The sequence below is a fragment of the Sparus aurata genome, chromosome 10, assembly GCF_900880675.1.
Source record: "Sparus aurata chromosome 10, fSpaAur1.1, whole genome shotgun sequence".
Classification (NCBI taxonomy): Eukaryota; Metazoa; Chordata; class Actinopteri; order Spariformes; family Sparidae; genus Sparus; species Sparus aurata.
Window position 1 is genome coordinate 28,380,645 of NC_044196.1, and position 21,771 is coordinate 28,402,415.

At 45.1% G+C, this 21,771-nt stretch overlaps 1 protein-coding gene across 5 annotated transcripts in view; it reads left to right on the top strand.

The window, feature by feature from the left end:
* Positions 1-8,293: 8,293 nt before the first annotated feature.
* The window catches only part of nlgn2a (neuroligin 2a), a 198,348-nt gene continuing 184,870 nt past the window's right edge, over positions 8,294-21,771 (top strand). For 4 of the 5 annotated variants that reach the window (XR_003985792.1, XM_030432083.1, XM_030432081.1 and 1 more), the window contains exon 1: positions 8,294-9,532. The gene's annotated coding sequence lies outside the window, so the exon portion shown is untranslated. The remainder of the gene's footprint in view (positions 9,533-21,771) is intronic. The other variant, XM_030432082.1, reaches the window with a different exon arrangement.

The following is a 21,771-nucleotide window of genomic DNA, read 5'->3' on the forward strand; positions in this document are numbered from 1 at the left end:
GCTTTAAGCTGAACGCCATCCATCTGGAACGATGATGTTGCTCGTGATGGAGTCGTTGAGATGTCTGTCATTTGGATACTCCTCCCAGAGGAGCCATTTTCCGCTTTCATTATGTTGATTTAGCTCGTCTCCTTACGCCGTCTCCGCTCCTCCGAACGCTTTTGCTCACAGGGCAGGGAAAACAAAAGAAATGCGAGCAGGGAATGAATTAAATCTATCACAAACAATTACAGTCAGCAAAATGACAGAGCCAGGATAAGCCGGCCTAACAACCTGTGAAATGATGTCTCTTTTCTGCTTATTATTCATAATGAAGTGTGCATGTGGACACGCAAACACACGCAGACACGCGGGACGAATGAACGAGCACACATTAGTGTTTGCTCTGGTGCCTTCGTGTGTGCTCGACAGTGACGCGAAGTGTTCAATTAACACTTGATTCAGATTTGTTACAACTCAGCAAGGTGTTTTCTTTGTGATTGGGGTTTTTTTTTTGTGATTCTCTTCTCTCTGCAACGTTGCAGAAGTTACTTGTAATCAATAGCACATTACTTGTAATGTGCTCACTTATAACTGTTTATTACCCATTTAAAAAAAAACCAATTGTATTCCTTTGCAAATTACTCAGCAACGAACGTAATTAGTTACATCACTTGTTACTTTACATTCATTACTCAGCCAAGCTCCATCAAAGGGGCCTTTAATTTTTAATGTGAATCTTAATTTGCCTCTACACCAATACGTCACATGGACTCTATTTAGAAAATAAGACATTTTAGCTTAACTAACTAACTAAATACACTCACTCAACGACTATCTGAGGTTCAGGGGCAATACCCCAAACCCAGGTCATCATCAATATAAGCTTACTTGCGGCCAGTTAGCTCGAAAAGAAGACTCTGATTCTATATATACTCTTATCTGATCCCTGTCATTGCGTTAAAAGCATGACATGGATAAGGACATGTCGATTCATGAAGTTGAAATGAGGAGTTACCTTTAACACTGTCTCGTTTTATTGCAAAAGCCAAAAGGTGGCAGCTGGCTGGAGGGAGATCGCCAGGGAGCTGAATGTTTCTGGTAGGAAAACTTACCATCTCTACTTCCTATTGTCTAAGTTGTAAGTCATTTCCACTACAAAAACATCTAAATGACACAGTGTAAAAAAAAAAAAAAAAAGAAAATAAAGTTTTTTATTTAAAGTAGAAAGACAGGCTGCCTTTGCAAACTTACCCATCATTAACATGATTGGTTTGGATGATTTAGTGGGATCCATTGGCTGAAATGGAATACAATATTCGTAATTCTGCTTTTATTAGTGTATAATTATCTGACAGATGGAGCGGGTCCTCCATGATTCTACTACTGCCCAGACAGGATGAACCAAAGGCCGTTGTGATGAGGGGTGCATTGACTTTTTCAATCTGCAACCACACTGCTAGGCGCCACCCAATCCCTCACACTGGTCCTGCAAGTAATGCATTGCTGACCAACGCTGGCTAGTGGTTAAACTTACCAGGAGAAATGTAAAAAGTAAAATAATTTACCAAACTGTTGATTGTAGATACACATCGCAGCTAACAGACGGACTTCCTGGCTCAAATCGGTTGTAAGAGATGTCGCCATTCTTTTCAGATCTCAACACTTAGTTTGGCGAGAGCAATATTGTCATAATCTATAGAATAATGAAAGAAATAATAAATGGAATGAAATAAAGTACACTTTTCATTTAAAGGATCAAATAAAGACAGGGGCTACTCAAAAATCCCATCAGTGTAATATGCAGACACCAACGATAAAGCAAATTTAACAAAGTACCAAGGCCTAATCATAAGCCTTTGGTGAGAATAAAGTCGGGTTAAGGCTATCATAACAGTATTCATTACAAATGGATTGTAAAACATTTGTGATGTGCGTGTGTGTATGTGGAGGGGAGAGGAGGGCTTCTTCATGCTTATATCAAATAAGCATTTTCACTCTGTGCAGGTTCACTGTCTCCTTTCCATGAATAATACATAAGTCCTGTGCTCCTCTCTCAGCACAGTCCCACACACTCACACGGGTACAGGCACAATGTGCAGACATCGCGGCATGCCAACCGATCAGTGTTAATGCTGACAACATGTGCTTATGTTGTTTAATAACGCGGCCCGGAGTTAAAGTTTCTGGGCAAGAGGAGTTAATGAAAAAAAAAAAAAAAGAAGCAAAGTCACACAGTGCAGGTCTGCTTCTCTCTTTATACCTCGCCGCGGCAGCCGGCATTGATGGGACATGTGGCGCTGCAATTAGCACTGGCCGATTCGTGGGTGTGGAGCCTATGCCAGTGCTCAGATGGGTACAATTAAAAACAGATGCCGCTCTGGCTAATGGGCTGTGTATGTGCGCTTGTGTGTGGTAGGTGGATGTTGAAATATATAGGAGGAAAGAGAGGGGGTGGCGTACGATGGGAACCAATGCAAGTGGAGCTACTTAAGCACTAATCTGGAAGGCTCCCTGCTGCTGCAGATCAGAGGAGAAGCATGCGATCCCCGACCCCGAGGGGCTGAGGGCTTGCTGAGGAGCAAAGATATAAGAAAACAGGAAGGGGGGGAGATGGAAACCATGACATGTAGAGGAGGCCGGAGCAAGCCTGAGAAACAAAGGCAGGTAGAGAAATCACCACGAACCCCACCGGATCACACGCCCGCTGAGGTGAGAGTGAAGAAAGAGGAGAGGAGAAGGTGGCAGATGAAAGTCCAAGGCTCACTGCAGTAAGGTAGTGGATGTAAAATAAGGGGAAGAAGGGGCTGGAAACCATCGAGAGTCCACTGGGAGAGATTTGCTAAGAGATGAGCTGCAGGTGGATGAGGTAAGGGCGGGAGCGTGAGCCAGAGTGCTGGAGGTATTGGTTTCTCAGAGGAGACGTTCATCATCTTAAACGTACTACAAGGGACTTTTAACTGGTTATGTAACAGTCACAGTTTAATACCGAAGCCTCTACATGACCTACATAAGCCAACGAGACATCAGCGAGGAGATATAGTTATTATACTTGTTCTTAATGCCTGTCACCGTATTTGATTCCAACTTATCCGGGTCAGAAAAGTCATAAAATGGAAACTTTTTTTAATGGCTGAGAGTGAATTGAGAGGTCTCTCAGCCGGAGGGAAGAAGCAGCTCTAGTCTAGTCTGGTTTTATGGCACTAAAACACTTTAAAAAAAAAACAAACAACGTTAAAAAATAAGTGTCAATGTGCTCTTTTGCAAACTTCAGGCGTGCAGCAATGTTCTTTTTAGTAAGCAGTGGTTTCCTTTGTGGTGTCCTGCCGTAGATACCCTGCTTGTTCAGTGTTTTACATATTGTACACTCATGAGCAGAGATGTTTGCCAGTTCCAATGATGCCTTCAGATCTTTGGCTGTCATTCTGGGTTGTTTCTTTACCTCACTCATGAGTCCTCATTGTGCTGTTGGTGTCATTTTGACTGGGCGCCCAATTCTTGGTAGAGTAGCAACAGTCCCAAAGTGTCTCCATCTGTAGATTGTTTGCCTAACTTTAGACTGGTGAATTTGAAATAACTTTGTAACCCTTGCCAGCTTTATGTAAACCAACAATTCTTGATCGTAGATCCTCTGAAAGCTCTTTTTGGCGAGGCACGGCGCACATAAGCGTGTTCTTCATGTGCAGAGCAAACTCCAAAAGTTTGAGGGTTTTTACTAGTAGCTGTAGTCCACACCTCCAAACTTATTATCTTAACGAGACTCCAGGTGCGCTAAAACCTGACTCCAATTAGCTTTTTTGAGGTCATTAACTCAATGGTTCACATACTTTTTTCCACAAGCACTATGAGGTTTTTTTGGTTGTTCTCAATAAAGACATGAACAATCTAAAAAACGTTGTGTTATTATTTTAGACACATTATATTTGTCAATACCCTTGACAATTTTTTCAGAAAACCATGAAATTCCAAATGATTTACATACATTTTCTTGCCATTGTATGTACAAAATCACTAGTGCTACTTTGCAGAGTGGATGTGGAAAACACCAACTTCCTGTGACATCTAGCTTACATTTTTGATGCTAATAGCCCAAGAAATGAGATGCTACCCTTGGTTACAAGAAGCATTCATCGAAGTCGTCGGACTAAGCAAACTGAAAGATATCGACAACACTAAAAGCTTCACCCCACTGCGACCAAGTGGAATGTGTCATTGTCTCGAGGGCTGCAATGCATCACACTGTTTCATTCTGAATGCCGCAGACACATTTTTCAAAATGTTTCATTTGCATCACCTTTTCTCTCCATCACGGTGATGAAAGACGACAAGGTCAAAGTTGGCAAAGGTTTGCGCTTTGGCGTGACTCACGACTGGCAACCATTGTTAACTGCTCAATGCCACTGGCGCTCCGCTGAACTACATAATACTTAAGCTAACATTCTGTCTCGAACCTGACTCACGCAACACACTCTCACTATCCGTTTCACCCCGCGTTAAACACCGGTCCAATAAATAACACTGTGCTCCAGCGTAACTCCAACCCTACAGAGATAAGCGAGCATGTGAGGAGCAGAACATGGTGCCAGGAGGTAAAGAGCCGGAGAGGAGGTGGGAGTGAAGCTGGAAGAACACCAGTTCCCAACCTTGGAGGGGGGTGGGGCAGGTGCCTCGTGGCGAGCGAGCAGGAAGGTAGAAAGAGAGATGAGAGGGAGAGAAGGGAGAACAAATGTGAGGCTGCACGACAGTCAAGAGAGATTACCGGTGATGAGGTTCAGAGTGAAGGGGGAACCGGTGTGAGGAATTCAGACAGGGTGTGACGTGTAAGAAGTTTAGAGGTGTGAGGGCGAGAACACGGGGGAGGGGATAAGGGCGCACGGGGGAGAGGGAGAAGGATGAGATTTTGAACTTCCTGTGTCATGCTGCGTGAGTATGAAGCGGCGGAGGAATAATCGGTCCTGCAGGAACAGGAGGACAGTGAGCACATTTCATTTAAAGTGTGTTCCTGCCATGCAGTTCCTCTGCCTCTGCTGGCAAGCTAGCGTCCAACTGTGCTAAAGCCCAGTCTCTTTTCGCCAAAAACAGCTTTGTAAATTAAAAGCTCCTGGCATCGGCTAGCTGGAGCCGGTTTTCAGCTATTTTGGAATGACATCTTTGCAGGCCTTTTTTTCCCCCCACTGGGGGATAATAGCCCGCAATTATGCACCTAATGTGTACGTGTGCACAGGTGAGTTTGCGCGGTGCTACCATCCTTAGAATTAGTCGTAAACAAGCAAATAATTGTTTTTTTTCTTTGATATTCTACTTCACTCTCTGTGACAGCGTGGGCTCTCACAGTCTGCAAACACAAGAGGGGATTCGTGGGCATACTCAATAAGGTCAGGTTGCAGGAAAAGTAAATTAGGCGGAGAGAAAATGGGCTTTCTTGGTACCTTCGACAGAAAAGGTTAATGGCTTTATGAGATTGCAATGACATATTACTGCAAACACCTCCGAGCAAACAAATTATTTGATTGTAATATCGCAGGATGTAGCAGCCCGTTGTTAATGGAATATTAAATCCACAGGCATGTGTATGCGTGTGATAATGTCTTACCGCTGCATGGACACGCGTATGTACATGCATTTACATATGCGACAGTGGATGTGGGGGATCGACAATGACAAACTCAAAGTAGAAAAACTCAATAAATAAATTAGTATGCCATTAATGGGGCACTTTGTAGTTTTGGATAAGAAATTCAAACTCAGAATTGCATTATTTATGATATTAATGAGGTAATAATGCCAACTCAGAAATATTTATTTTCTCAATAACTGAATAAACAAAGGGTTCTCAGAAGAAAAGCGAGAAAGGTAGCAGGGTCCGCCCACATATAAACAAAACAGTATGAAATTGTGTCGTCCTTTATGGTCAGTTTTCTCTATCAAGTTTTTCATGAAAAACAAGACAACTTGTTTATCAAGTTTGTTTAGGCATAAAAACAAAAATCGGTCAATAAAGATATTTCGCTTCTGATTAAAATTCCTTCCCAAAAACTGCACAGTGCACCTTTAAATGGAAAAATTGTATTAATTCCCCTATATATGTACGTTTGCATTTACTCTTCAGTGTTATTTTTTAGCTTATTTGTTTTTAAAATGTATGTTCGTATCTATTTCAGTAGCCTATTATTTTCCCCTTCACTTATATTTACTTATAAACCTACATATGTTATATCAATTTCATCCTCGCAAACTTACCAGTATTCGTATATGTATTTTCTTTCTTTCTTTTCAATGTGTGTAAGAAATAATTACATTTAAACAATTGTAAATGAAAGAATACAATCGAAAATTACACCAGAAATGAACAGAGGAAGTTAGAATATACGGTAAGTATCTATTTGTCTCACATTTAATAAATTGCTAAATGCCTAAATCAAAAATGTTTCAAATTTTTGGGCTGCATTCATTGCAGATTCTTTTATTTATTTGGTCATTTATTTATTCATTTATGATTTTAGCAGTTACAGCCTTCTGTAAATACATGCCTTTCTGTGTGTATGCTTACAGCACTTTCCCTCTGGGTGTTCTGCTCCAACCTCGACTGAAAGCCCAGAGATAGAAAAAAGATGCGTCTGTCCCAGAAGGCCTTTTCACTGGACTGTGCTAATCAAGCATTATTATGGTATTCTGGAGGCATAAGAACATACAGAAACACTGCAGAGGAATTCTCCACAGACCAGCAGCTCCCCCTGGGGCTCCACAGTGGCAAACTGACCTCTAACACAACATATATCACATCTGGGAGTGTCTGTGTGCAGTGAAGGGATAGTGCGTGCTCTTTGTGTGCTATCGGACTGTGTGTGCCATGATACATGCGTGTGTTACAGTGTATCAGTGTAGTCCATCGGAGACGAGGAGATGTGCGGAACAGGCATTCAGGTGAACGTGTGCGAGTGTGTACACGTGGACGTGGGCTCAGCTGTCAGGCCTCCCTGGTGGGCCATTAGCGCCGGTTCTCTACAAGGGTCTATCAAGTGAAGGACATCAACTTCACCCGCGTACGTGTAGACACACACACACTCGCAGGCCCTCTACCTCCTCACCTTGGCCTGATGGGATGTCACTGGGGGAATGTACATCCACCACCAAAGACAATTTGTCTTGATAGCCGAGATTGTAGCCCCATAGCGATCTCCCGCTTCCCCTCCCTCTGCCTCATCTATGTCCCTCAGGTCGCTGGATGTGTCCGAAAGGTAAAAAGCACGACCGGCTGACATGATGTTTTGGCTGATTGACGACAGGCTGGCTCCCCCACACGAGCGGAGAAGCAGCCCGTTTCCCCCTGCCCGGGGTTTATACGAAGAACTGAACGAACACTGGCACATGGATGCTGAGCAGTAAATCTTCTCTACAATGAGATCTGGATGCTGCCTGGAAGCACATGGGCATCATTTAGATGTGACCGGGGGCGGGAATCATTATACTCCAGCTTAAGCGTCGGCAGATAATAGCAGGAAAACAAGCGGCGACGGAGCGAAATTCAATTTTTTTTTTTTTTAGGAGACTTTTATCCTGTGAGCTGGGGATTTCTGGCAGGTGCCGGCCCACCAACTGTGGATACATGGCTGTGCAGTGGGAGAGTGACGGAGGCAGATGTTTGGCTGTGTTATGACCCCGGTAATAAGACAGACATGTGGCTGTCCTGCATCCAGAGGAGCAGGTGCTGCCACCACACAGCCATTACCATCTGCACTGATGAGAGCAGGGACTCAGCCATGCTGGATGTTGGATGGTTATTACCCCTTAAAGTAAAACATAAAGAATATGAATGAGCCGGCTGGTGAAGTCAGCAGCCCACCATGAAAAAAAAAAATCCTCAATAACATTCCAAAAGGGACTTGTGGTGATGATTAGTGAGTGCATATCCTAATTTTACTGTATGTGATATCATTTTTATCTTCTGTGGTGTCGCTATAAAGTTCATTTAATACCCTGTTTGGCTCCCTGTGATATGTATCCATCAGTGATTAACATGGTGAGCCTCCTGTAGGGATTAGCCAGGGGAGAAATAGAATTAAATGTTCTCCGAGTTTACGATGGGTAAACTGCAGGATGCGCATCTGTGGATGTTTCTCCGTGATGGATGGAGAGGTGGAGGAGGGCAGCCGAGTTAAAGAGGGACGCTGGCGGTGGCTGAAAGGACAGTGGGAAAAGGAAAGATGCAGGCCAGGGTTGAGGGATGGATGGAGTGGAGGAGAGAGGAAAAAAAAAAAAAAGAAAAAAGGGGCTAGTATCCCTTTAACGTCTTCTGACGTCATGCTGATGCAGATCTGCCCGGCTGGATGCGAGCGGAGGAGAGGAGGAGAGAGGGATGCCGAAAAAGAATCAAAACTCCTCAGCGTTCATTTTTCGCATCCCTCCGCAGAAGAGGCTGCAGACCACTGACGCCTGACTCCGCCGCCGAGTGTGAGGGGCCTGTCACCGCGGCAGAAGTTGCGCCGAAGCGCCGCACATTAGTTTTAAGCATAGGAGCGACCATATTGAGGTCAGAGGAAAGCGTTGCCAAGGCGACCAGCTTGCTAGGGAGGACACTGCGGCGCGCGTCACACGCCGAGAGCGAGCGTGCGAGCGAGCGTGAGTGCGTGCGTGCCTGCCTGCCAACGTGCGCGAGCGTGCGACAGCCAGCCGACGCGGTCACGGCAGCCACACAGCAGCAGCAGCAGCGGCGGTGGCGGCGGCAGGAGCAGCAGCGGCAGCATCTTCTCACAAGACTACCCGGCGACAGCGCAGTCCACGACGAGCCGAAGCTGAGCCGAGGCTTGCAACGTGACTTCGGCGGTGTCGGAGTTCGCATTAAGGGGGATTTATTGAGGATTTATCGACGACGTCCCAGAAAAAACGCTCAAAAAATTCAAAAAACAACAACAAAAAAAACCTGAGTAGCCGCGACCACTGGGTCCACACAGGTGACACTTCCCGGCTGTCAGAACCACCAAGACCTCGTGGACACGTCCGGGGTATTTGGGGGTCGTTAAAGCGTCGATAAAAAAAGACACATTCTCCCCGAGGCAAACCGGACTGTCAGCCGAGAAATTAATTAATATATTGCCGTGGTGGAGAAGACGTTTACCGAGCCGAGCTGAGCTGAGCCGAGCCGAGCCGAGCCGAGCCCGCTCGGATGGGGAATCATACAATATCCCGCTGTATGTGTCGGCTAATGCAGTAGAGAGGCTTGGTTTCTGCTATCCAGCATCACTGTCGGTGTCTCCAGCAGTCATGAAGTCCCACCTGCCGGCCCGGTTGGATTGAACGAGGTGGTGCTGCCGGGGGGACATTTTTTTTTTTTTTTTTGAAAGGTTTTGTTTTTTTATTATTATTTTTTTCTATTTTTTTTAGAAGCGAGCACTTTTTGCTCGCTTGACATTTACCACTGCTGGAGGGAGGGTTGGTGAAGAGGACAAGGAAGGAGGAGAAGGACGAAATCTCAGGAAAAAAAAACAACAAAAAAAAAGGGAACATCAGTGGGCATCTGGCATCCCACCAGCACCAGAGGATCACACATTAGCAGGTAGGCTGAGGTTTACACGGTCTGTGCTGTAAAATGTGTTGTTCTAGATGATCATTCCTCTAAAGTTTGCATTTTTTAATGTGTGTGTGCGTGTGCTTGAAGACAATCTTTGATGCCTGGTGAAAAAAATGAGCATTAGAATCACTAAATTGGGGCACAAGAGAGAATTTCTGTGCAAATGTTTGTTTCTTTCTTCTTCTTTTTTTTTTTTAATCAGCCTACATGTCCTTTTAAAAATGCATTTGGTGTTGCCCAAAACATGTTTGAAATGATCGACACCCTGTCACGCTTTCGGATTTGGCAGCATGTGTGTATTTTTTGCTCTGTGGTCATGTCAGACCTGTTGAGAACGAGTCGTGCTTCGTGCAGGCGCGCCGCTGATCCTTCCCAACAGAGAAGATGTGTCCTCAAGTCCGTACCGCTAGCGAGGACTCGGGCTCGGAGCTCCTGTGGTGGAATGAGAGAAACAGAGGAGGCCATTCAGTCGGACTGAGCTCCCTCCTCTGTCCTCCTAACGTGCAAGATTTTGAGCTTATTAATCGGAGTCATCCCTTCTCGATCAGTCACCGGGCATATGGTGATCGCTGTGCCCTTCTTTGATTGTGCAGTCTCTTGAATGCGAGTACGATGAATAGGAGTGGAAGGGACATTCGGCCAGGAAAAACCACCCTGTGTTGCAGGGAGATGATTGAAACGATGCACGCACACGCTCACAAAAGTCCCCCTTCACCAGCTGAAATCATCCTTCAACTTAATATGAGCACATTCTCCCGGGGTCTTTGTGCTCAAAAGACCCAGGAAACGCCACGGCCATGAGAACATATTCCCCTAAATGCTCCTCTCTGCACACAAACACAAATACATGCACACACACAGCATGAAGAATGGGGCGCATTTATATGCTGCGGCTGGTGTTGTGGGGCATTCGGATCGGCAGGGCCTGCTAGATGATAGAATTCAGCAGGGACAAGAAGACCTCTGTTCTTATCTGCGGCGACGAGAAGGGGATGGCGGCTCGGCTCGGCTCGGCTTCTCTCCTTGCTAGCGTGCCCGTGTAAGTCTGATAGGGGCTTCTCCTCTGTGGGGAGAAAAGTGTTTTAATGGAGGCGGGAGAAAGAAAATGTGCCGCTGTCCTTGTGCTAAATAGATGTTGTCACATTGGAGTTGTTATTTATCTCGATGGCGGCTGGTTGGAAACTTTTGAGGACCTGTGGAGATTTTTAAAGGGGATAAAAAAGCTACAGAGTGTTTGCAGGCATTTGTGTTTAAGAGAGAAATATGCACACATAGAAAGACATCATAGAGCATTTCTGCAGCAATGCAATACAGTGTTCCCTCTATTCATCCGGGGTCAGTGGCTGATTTACAACAACCTTATAAAAACAGCCTTGTGAAGGCCTGTAAGCACCTTTTTGTGTGCCTGAACATTCTGCCATCGAGAATTTGTTCAAAAAATGTTCCTGTGCGCGTTCCAACCAAATGCAGGCAAGGCCCCGTGAAAACACTGCTCGGTGCCATCCATCTCCTGCAAGGTGCAGCAAAGCTGGAGGCAGATGGGGCTGAAGCGTTCTAAGCGCGTTGTCGGCGAGATTGATGGCTCCTAGCGCGGGTCGCCAAGCAGTCAACAGATGCAGACCGGTGTTGTGACAGGGTGGGTTGAAATAGCCATCACAATCACACTTTCACAGTCCTTAAAATGCCTACCTGTCTGTTTACCACCGCTAATTCTGTCCCTCACTGTTTATTTTTACTGGAGATAAATCAGTGACAGCAGGTCCCCCAGTGCGTGAGGATGCTTTCTGACTTTCGGAGATGACAGCAGATGCTGCTAATTTTAGGTGAGAGATGTCATCTGTGTAAAAAAATCTTCAGCACTATGGGCGCTGTCATGTTGACTGGAGGACTGGAGTACTCATCTGATGAATGCCGGCGAAATTAGATGTTTGTTTAGCAAAGTTGAAATGAATTAGTAAAGCCAAGGCTGGCTGAACAGACGAGTCCTCAGGGAGGCACTGTTGCTCATGTCTCCCTTTTGTTACGAGAAGACGAGGAAAGCGAACAATGTGTGTCAGTTATCGCTTTGAAGGTGCAGAAACGTACTTTCAGCACAGCTGGCACAACTTTGTTTACCCATCAGTGAAAATTTGTTTTCTCGCTTCTCAGCCAACTTGAAGGCTCAGTTAGCGGTCGTATTTTTGATGGAATATTCAACAACTCTGGGGACCTGTATGCACATCTGACGATTAGCCAATTAATGCATTGACCGAAAAATGTCAAAAAACTAAGTATAATTTCCTAGTGTCTTCTTCATGTTGCTTCAGTCCAAAACCCAAAGACTCTTCATTTGCGATCATTAATGACAAAGACAAGCAGCAAATCCTCACTTTTAAGAAGCTGGAACCTGCAAATTTTGACATTTTAGCTTGAAACAATAATCGATTGTCAGAATAGTCGACGATCTTCTTGCCATCGACTACAAGATATTTTGGCAGATTCTCCGGCATGTGCCTGTTGCTTGGACCTCTTCCGCGTTGCCACCAAACTCCACCATCGTACTCTGTTTTTTTGCTGATTCTCGAGTAGAAAATAGAGCTGATTAAATGGAATAGCTCCACAATGGGTCCTCTTTTTTTTATAAAGGAAGGTTTGGTAATTAACAACAAGCTGCTCACAATGGGAATATACCTCTTCTTCTCCCTTGAGCACCGTTCTCGGCATGTAATCACACAGTCTTCTGCACATGTTCGTCGACATGTGTCGGCTGCTGCTCTCCGAGACCGTATATACTCTGCACGTCTCCTTTATCCCTCATTCGTGCATCCATTTGTTGCTCTCCTCCATTCATTCGTGTCCGACTCCTTCATTTGGTTCAGAGGGAGCCTGTCTGTGTTTTTTTTCAGCGAGAAGTGTGTGTCGTTGCTATGGCAGCATCTTTTTGGAAGGATAAGCCCCGCAAAGATTTTAAAACCTGAAGCTTTCGGTTTGTTTTCACCGGTTTGTATCTGTGCTCCAGCATGTGTCCGTATGTATTAAGGCTGCAGAATTCATCAAAAAAACAACTGACATCAACACATCGACTGCTGCAATATCCAAAGTGCTGGAGGCTGCATTTTTTCTTTCGTGAGAAAGCCCAGTAAACAATGTTCTCTGGCGCTGTGCAGAATCCCGACATTAAATCGTTATGACCAAATATTTTATTGTGGTCAAAACGAGCAGACCTAAGCATTAGCATGTCTTATTTACTCTGAGTTCCAGGAGCTGAAAAAAAAAGGAAAAAAAAAGGCATTTGCAAAACTTGGATGCCCATTTTTTTTTTGGTTGTTATGCAGTTCTTGCGTATGCGGTGGTGAATACTATTGATCTGGCAATTATCTTTTGGAGTTATTGAAAGAGAAAAAGGGAAAGATTACATTATATTGTCGAGGATCGCTCCCTGAGACAAGTACCTCCATCTTCCCTGCTCAGCCTGTCTGTTTTGTTGTGATTCGCTTATAGCGCTGGTCTCCCACAGTCCCACCACAGTGGCTCATCTCTCTCCTTTGTCTGAGCCTGTTGAATTTGCTTTGCTCTCTGGGGTGCGAGATGGGGATGAGGGGTTAGAGCCATTACTTGTCTCAGCTCCATTCCCCCTCTCTCTTTTCTCTCTTTTCCCTCTGCCTCAGTCGTCCTCTTTTTTTTCTGTATTGCAGTATATTGTTTCTGTCTCCCCAAGTCCTTCCCTCACACATCCTCTTCAAACATTTCTCCCTCCGCCTCCTCCGTGTGTCTTCAAACCCTCGTGTTGTCCGTCAACCGGAGGCGAACGGTGCCGTATTGTCCCCGGTGGGCTCATTAAGGTTAGATCAAGGTCGAAACGCTGTCTGACACATTTTGATCGAAAAAACCTGATGTCCGCTTCTCAAATCTCTGGTTAATAGCAGCAGCAACCTTCACATCGCCCCCCCCCCCAATCTCCTGCTAGAACCAGGCTGACCACCGGCCAAGATCAATGAACATTTTCTCCTCTCTCTTTCAAAGAGATAAAAGCCAAAGGAAGTCACAGAGACAGCGAGAAACCACCCAGAACACACCCACCGGCCAGCTCCGAAGTGCTCCCCTCTCAAGTTTGACAGTGCGGGAGGTTGGATACAGCTCCGCATTCCCTCCGACAATAGCGAACCTGCAAAGATTAAAACCGCTGTCGAGCGATTTCTGAACAAATAATTCCATTCATAATAGAGGTGCAAGGCTACAATGGGATTTCATGCTCCTGTGTTGCAGCGTTGGGCCCTGAATAGAAAGCTTGATACAGATTTGATGGAATCAACAGCACTGGAGTCAGCAACAGCCGGGATTAAATACATCCTGCTTTCTGGCCAATCAGATTGACTGACAGTTGGAATCCATGCTGCTCTGAGCAGTGCAGCTCATCCCTCTGGCAAACTGAGTGACTTCCCTGCATTTCTCTGCTGCAGCCATGGGAATTCCACCTGCGTGTTTTGTTTTTTTTGTCCTTAATACCCCTCTGCAATCCTTTCCGTAGTCCAGGGATTTTATACACAAATCTCACTGCAACATAACTTTGGAGATTAACGTGTTCGTGGAAAATCCCATTTTGCTCGCTTGTTACTCATTACAGTTGCGCGCTGTCTCTCTCTCGGCGCCGCGGTGCATCTCGCCGCGCGGTAGGCTCCATTTCACCATCGATAGGGGACGTGGAGAGAGTTACGGTATTGACAGCGTCTCAAGGTCAGGAGTAGCCACATCCTCGCGGGCATTCGGCAGTAAACCCTCGGCATCGCAAACAAGCTCCGGGTCAGCGGGTCTGGAGACAGGCAGGTAGGCAGGCCGCTGTTCCTGCCCTCTTACCCCAGACACACACAGAGAGAGAGGAGGAGGGAATGTGCTCTGAAAGTCAAGTGACCGCGGATGTCGCGAGGAATGGAAAAGAGCGGAGGTAGCAAGCTGAAAGGCAAACAGGAGGGGGGCTTCAGAAAAAGCAAGCTTTGAAGGAGCATACTGTATAAAAGGCAGAGAGAAAGGCAGAGGAAGGCCTAAAAAACATCACACCACCACCATCTCTATTTTGGACTCCTAACAGCTGCTATATGCTACCTCTTCCCTGCTGGTGTACACACATTAGTATGGGCTGACACACCACCACACGTATTAGTATGAGCTGTCAGCCGAAAGCCCTAACAACTAGCTAGAGAAAGACCAGTCGACTGGTAATGCTGGCTAAGGAAGAAGCAGCAGTAGTGGCTGTGTTGGCCAACATGCTGAAGTGCTATCACTGTGGCTGCACTGTATAATGATGTGGGGTTTGTTATAAAACACACGTATTTCCCTCTCGTGCTGGCAGACACACACTGAGTGCCAGTCTCAGTCGGTCACACATAATGAGCCTCTGTGTCGGCATAGCCAGTGGCTGTCCCATGGTACAGGCTATGCCGATAATCGATTTGATGCCCGTTTGTTGACGCAAGTGACAAGCGGGTTTGAGGCGTGGACAGAGACGCTGGGCTAATAGCGACACTTGAGGATGCATTGATACCAGTTGCTGCCGTCGGTCTCCCAGGGGTTGCCGCTGCTGTGGGCAACATAGTCACAATCCTCCTCTGCCGCCGAGAAATGTATTGGTAGGCAGTCGATGCGTGTGGGCGCATGCATGCGTGTACAGTTGCACGTCACCTCTTCAACCTCACTCTGAGAATTGAGCCTCAACCCCTCCGCCCCTGAGCAAATGGAGCGTTTCGAGTACTTCCGTGTGCCGTCGAGCTCCACTTGATGCATTGTTAGGCTGCTGGGCTTTAGCTGTCGCGATGGCGGGCACTAATGAAAAGAATAAGCCCGTTCTTACGCGGTGAATTAATATTTCTCTTCTTTGACAGGCCCCTTGCTAGATTCTGGTTTAGTTTGTGTGTATGCGTGTGTGAGTATGAATGCTGGTTAGAAATGAAAGCAGGAGCCGCGACAGTGATGAATGAGCACCAGAATGGCAGCGCTAGACTTTTCGCGCTCGATGATGCCAAGCAGGCAATGATCGTCGCTGTTATTGTCACAATCAGCAAAGAAAACACTAACCCTGAGGATGAGCAGGGACACACACATTCACGAAAACATACACAAACAGCGAAAGAGTCTTCCTTTGTGCGCACAGTAAATAGCAAATGCCTCCAAACCTCTGGCACGCCTTTCTTTCTTGATTTGTTTTAACCAAAGGCATTTTCCTTTTGTTTTCTCTTCATGTTTAAGGATGCGGCGTGTGTATCCTTCATCCCTCATAGAAAACAATGTGTGTCGGTTAAATCATTCATCTGTGGCTCTTCGCACTGTCTCTCAAGGCTGAGGCAATTCTTCTGCTGACAAATGGTAGCGGGGAAGAGGGGCTAAATTCCAATCTCGGTGGATGACTTCTGGGCCAAACAACCTGCATGAGCTGATTTTCTTGTAGACTATACTTGCACAGGTAGCAGCTCACAGCACCAGGAACATAAATGTCAGTGTTCTGACTCGTACCAAACTTTATTGAGTGCACTTATCTGCTACCCTCAGGCTACAGTATCTCAGTGAAAATGACTCATCTTCCCTGTGCAGTGCCCTTCATACGTCCCCTCAGTCTAGAATTTACCAAAGGTGTAAGAAAGAGGGAGGAAAAGTGTAAAGAACAAGGATGGACATTTTGTGGTTAAGGCATTTAAGAATTTAGAAGATTAGAAATAAGAAGTATGGAATATAAAGGTGGAGGAGACAGGAATGGATAGGTGGCATGTAAAGAGAGGAACAGCTCACCATTAGAGGAAGAAAGATAGGGTCTTGTCACCTTAATTAGCCAGGGTAAGGGAGTGTAACCTTGATCGCACGCTGGTGCTAACAACTAATGAGTTGTGAGATTGATTTGCTGGGCTATATGATCACGTGTATTGCTTATAGATGGCGGATCGTTTCCTGCGGAAACGAAGACATGGGAAGAATGCAACAGAACTCCCCTGGTGCCAACATGAAACGATCTCTTTCCATTTGGGTTTAAACTCCAGGGACATGGAAACAAGATGGGGAAGGGGAGAAGGGGGCAGCGATTTAGAAGCCTGCGAGTCAGCAGGATTTCCTGGCCCTGCTTTTTTTTTTTTTTTCCACTGCCTCATTCTCTCTCTCTCTCTCTCTCTCCTTTTGTCGGGAATAAACACATTTCAAAGGATGAGCTCTTTCCCCCTCACTGGAGAACGTGCTTCACATTCCGGAAGACAGAAGGGCCGCAGTGGTGTGGAGTGTGTAAGCAGGGTTGGTGTGTATGTGTGTGCTTGACATGTGTATTCCTCCTTTTGAGGTTTCGTTGACAAGTAAATATCTGAATTGATTTTCCAAAGGTCTGCCCCATGGATTGCACTCTTGATATCTTATTTTTTCAAGACTTTGACAAATCTGAAGAGGTGGAGTAGTATTGATTGAAGCAGGTGAGCCGATAGTTCATAATCATCTCTAAAATGAAGAAGTTCCCATCCCAGAGTTATTGGAAGGTCCCAGTCAATTTAGTTAAGGACACACAGGAATTTGACCCTCACAGTTGGATCCACATCCCACCTCGGCCACCCTACTAACCTCCACCCATTTGCCCTTCCGTCCCTCCTCCGTTTTGTCTGCCACTGGCTAGTCAGGCCGGCCCCTGCCCTCTCCATTTTCTCGTCTCTCCACTTAATTAACCCATTGATCAGGATGCTCATAAATTAGTCCTCTGGAGAGGCCCTCATAGAGCACTCTTCTCCTTTTCTCACACCCCTCACCCGGGGCCATTATTTCACTGGCTACATGGTTACAAACAAGGTCCCTGGACCAACCCTGAGCCACAGTTGTGTGATCATTCGAGACCAAATGTATTTTTCAGAATTTCAGTCGATTCAGCTTGTCGTTGATTTACAGCGGGGTAGTCGGAAAGAGGCATTAAGGCGAGTAGGAAGCAGGGAGTTGGGTGGAGGTCAATGCTGCCCTTGTACAACCTCTCAATTCATTAGGCTCACATAGCTCAACCTTTTCATGGCACCCCCCTTGTGTCTGAAAATGTTTTCCACTTCCTTCCGTCTCTCTCTTTGCACTCTGTCTGTCCTGTTCTCCAGAGCAGGGTACCGGGTGCCTGCTCAGAGATTTGCCCAATTAGGAGGACCTCTGAAATCATTATGGAGTAGCCCCTCTAACAACCCCTCACCAACATCCTCTTGCCTATTTCTCCCATGTCTGCCTCTGCCTCTGCTTTGCCCTCCCTTTATCGTTAACCACAACCTCTTTCATTGTTTGTCTTTTTCGCTCGGAGGACCCCATTCTTCTATGTTTCTTCCTGAATCTCCTTTGTGCAGCTCTCACTCTGGACTTAAATTATCTTCACCCTTACCTGCCTTATTTCTGTAATGTTTTATCCATGCCTTGCCCCATGATGCGTCACACCCTATGCCCTCTGTCAACTTTTTACTGTTACCTAACGGAGTGCTAAATTAATCTGAACCAGGAACACGCGCTATCTATCGGCTGATTCAGGTTTGGCGAATGTTTAGATTTAAAGGCTTGGCTTACTGTAGCATTCATTCATTTATATCTAAATGTCACCTGCAGGGGCCACAGCCAGAGACCAGAGTATTAGCGGAGCCAGAAGCAATGTGTGCATTTCAAAGTCCGTTAAATATAGAATGCTTTGGCACAGGGGAATGCATATAGAAGAGAAATGTTTTCTGTTAACAGCTTGGCGACAAGAACTTTGTCACAATAGAGTTCACATCGCCTGAATGGCGCAGGGGGAAAATACTGAGCCACCAGCATAGTGAGCTGGGTTTGCTCCTCAGCTGCGGTGCTTCCAGCCACACTGGGTGCTTCATCAACAACTTTTGGCATGTACCCATTGGGAAGGAAGCCAGTCAGGGACCATATAATTGCTATGCTACAGTAGCACCTCCACAAGAATTTTGTGGAGTCTAGTGGGACATTGTATTGTCAACCTAGGAGCACATCTTGGTTTAGCTCTTCACTTCCAGGTGAAAAGACGACAGATGGCAGCCTGCACCCACCCTGGACTACCTGAGAGTAGAAGGATGGACAAGGCCAGCTGTGTCTTGGCCATTACAACGTGTTAAAGATGGGAAAAAATGGCCACAGTGTCGATAAAACAAATTCTTTTTGTTTGATACTACTTATAACCTTGGCGAGGCCAGTATCACTTTTCTCTCTGAAAGGATTGCTATTGTGGCCTTCTGCAAATAAAAAAAGAGGCAAAGACAGCGAGGATTCACGTAGAGAATGCCTACTGGAGCTGAGCATGCTGAAGAGCTGAATGGATTCCTTTCGGCTCATGTGTTAGCCCTCTGTTGCTAGGGTTCAAGCCCATTTCAATGGGTATTCGTCTATCGACAGTATATATATCCGTCTTATTGTATCAGAATGAGGCAATATCTGTGGGGAGTTTGAGAGAACTGTGGAGGTGAGTTATCATCTTTGTTGTCTGACCACATTGTGTTGTACATTGTGTGTCTGTTGACGCCTTTATGCTTAAGTAGCTCAGCCTGTCACGCACAGGCACACATGCAAGGACACACATGCAGGTTTTCCTAGCCTCAGGCATATTTCACTATAACTGTCAGTGCTACATAAGAGTAAATATGTTTTCGGGAATAATCTGATCTGCCAAGTGCCCTCTCCAGCTCATGAGTCTTTTCTGTACAACAGTTATAATGCTGTTACATTTACTCTTGTCAAAGCCCAACTTCAAGGTCAGTCACGACAGACAGGGATTTAGAGTTGGAGCTGAGCAGAGAACAAGTTAAACATTGTGGTTTTACGCGTCAGAGTAAAATAGTTTCCCAGGGGTTCTACAAGTCAAGGTCAGCGATAACACTATCACATGAGGTTGCAGTATTTAACACCGCGCCAACTTTATCCCTGGAGTGATGGAGTCTATAGAGATTAGCATACCTGTCAGCCCTTTAGTCAGCATGTTTGTATGCATAATGTTATATTGTATAAAGAATCTTATTTACAATTATTATTTACAAGAACAATGTCAATATACTTGCGCTTATTTACATCCGTCACTCTCTTCACCTCTGTAGTCAAAGTTTCCATGGAAATATGATACTCGACCCATTGACCAATACAAATTTACGCAAGATTTTGGCGTCTCAGTGCATTACAACAAACATGGACAAGGGCATGTCCATCAAATCGAAATTGTATTGTAGGGATGTAAATGATGAATCAAGTTACAAAAATGTGATTAATGACATGAACCGGCAAGGAATTGAGTTTATGCATCCCAGGAAAATGTGTGTTCATGGAAAACCTGTGCCCCATGAAGAAAACGTATTCAATCATGACCTTTCTAATCCAGCGTACGTGTTGAACCTTTGTGCCGTTACATCGCTGGAAGATGTACATGAAGAGCTTATCTCAAAGACGACCTCATTTCAGATGTGAGCTATTGAGTACCTTATACGAAGACTTCATGACGCATGATTCTTTAAAAACCCACCCCTTCCACCTACTGTACCTTAATCCCCACCATTATCCTCAACCTGGAAGCAGTGAAGTGGTGGTAAATTATGACTTGCAGTCAGTCATCATCATTAAGCTCCGTTCAGCTGACGCCAACCTGGAAACCGCAGCTGTAAGTACCCAGGATCAGACCAGGAGGAAGGGCTTTTTCACTTTTTCATGTCCATGTACTTTCCTTTCACTCCCGACATAGAGTATTCATCTTTCATCTAGCATCTGCTATTTATTTTACCTTTATTCACGTCTGATTTAGTTCAATCTGTGCTTTTAGTGTATTTCTTTTTGCCTTGAATATTTAGAATCAAATTCACAGCATTTAAGACCAGATTTTAGTTTAGGAGTTCAGGTAAGATTTCACCGCTGCCACTTCCCCCGCTGCCGGCGCTCAGTGACACTCTAAATCGAAAACAACATCCAGTCTATCATGTTATCTTGAACTGATGCATGATGGGTACAGACCCTGGCACAAAGCAGGAATCATCATTCACTGTGCTGTCTGTGCCTTTGATGGAATAGCTGTCGTGGTGCAGGTCTAGTGTCGGCTCTTTGTGTCCCATCATGGATGACAAACAAAGCACCATCTACATATAAACAGGTTCTCCACATTGAGGAACACAGGAAAGCATACTTGAAAGATAAATGCAAAGAGAGGAGAAATGGATTTAAAATTCAAGCTCTGCAATTTGAATAGGTTGGATCTACATTTATGTATGTATGTGTGTATGTCCGTATGTATGTGCGAAATAAACACTGTAACTTTCCTATCATACATACACACTATTGTTTGAAATTACAAATACACACTTCCTTGTATTGTCATGCTCATACACAATTATAACATTTCTAAAGGTCTTGTACTGTCTCAGCATTTCTACTTGGCTGCTTTTTGGGAGCATACATAATACGTTTTTTTTTTTTTTTTTAACACACGCCGCATTCACACAGGTATGAGCAGCTTAGCACACCCTAACCCTTACCCAAACAAATTTAGGCCTAAACCCAACCCTAACCTAACCTCTATTCATACCTTACCTCTAAACTTCCAGGACCTCAGTAAGCATGTTTTGGACATTAAGACCGATCTTTGGTCCCCATGAGAACTAGCAGTCCTTACATGTTTAGCGTTTATGCCAAAAAGGGTTCCCAATAGGTCCTAAAAACACACACAAACACATTAACATTAGTTGTCCCCAAAAGTAGCTTATGTCAGAAACACACATACAAAGTATGCACACTACATACACAAACATACCCAGATATATTGCATCATTCAATATCATTTGAAAACATGTAAAAAGAAAAAAGGAGAAGAAAAGAAATGTAAAGTAAATGTATGCAGACAAACCAGGCATGCTTACACACATTAAACTCATTCGAGCGTCACAATATTTTCTTTTGTATAATATGTACAATGGGATCTAATTACCATACACGCTGTAAATCATGTCAGACACTAAGCATAGGCAGACACGCCTGTACCTCCAAACATCATGCATGCTATGCAGATAGCACTTACCACATGCACGATATTTTCTCAATGGCTCATAAGTGATACAGTTAAGTGCTGCATCTATTTATCGCTTTGTGACTTAAATGTCACATCAGTGGTTGGCTTGCTGATGTCTTGCATGAGGCGCACTGACAAGTTCACAGGCATTACGCCTCGCTGCCTCTGTCGTCAAGAAGAATATTAGTTTTCTTCTGAAAGGTCGCCCTGAGTACTGTGCTCC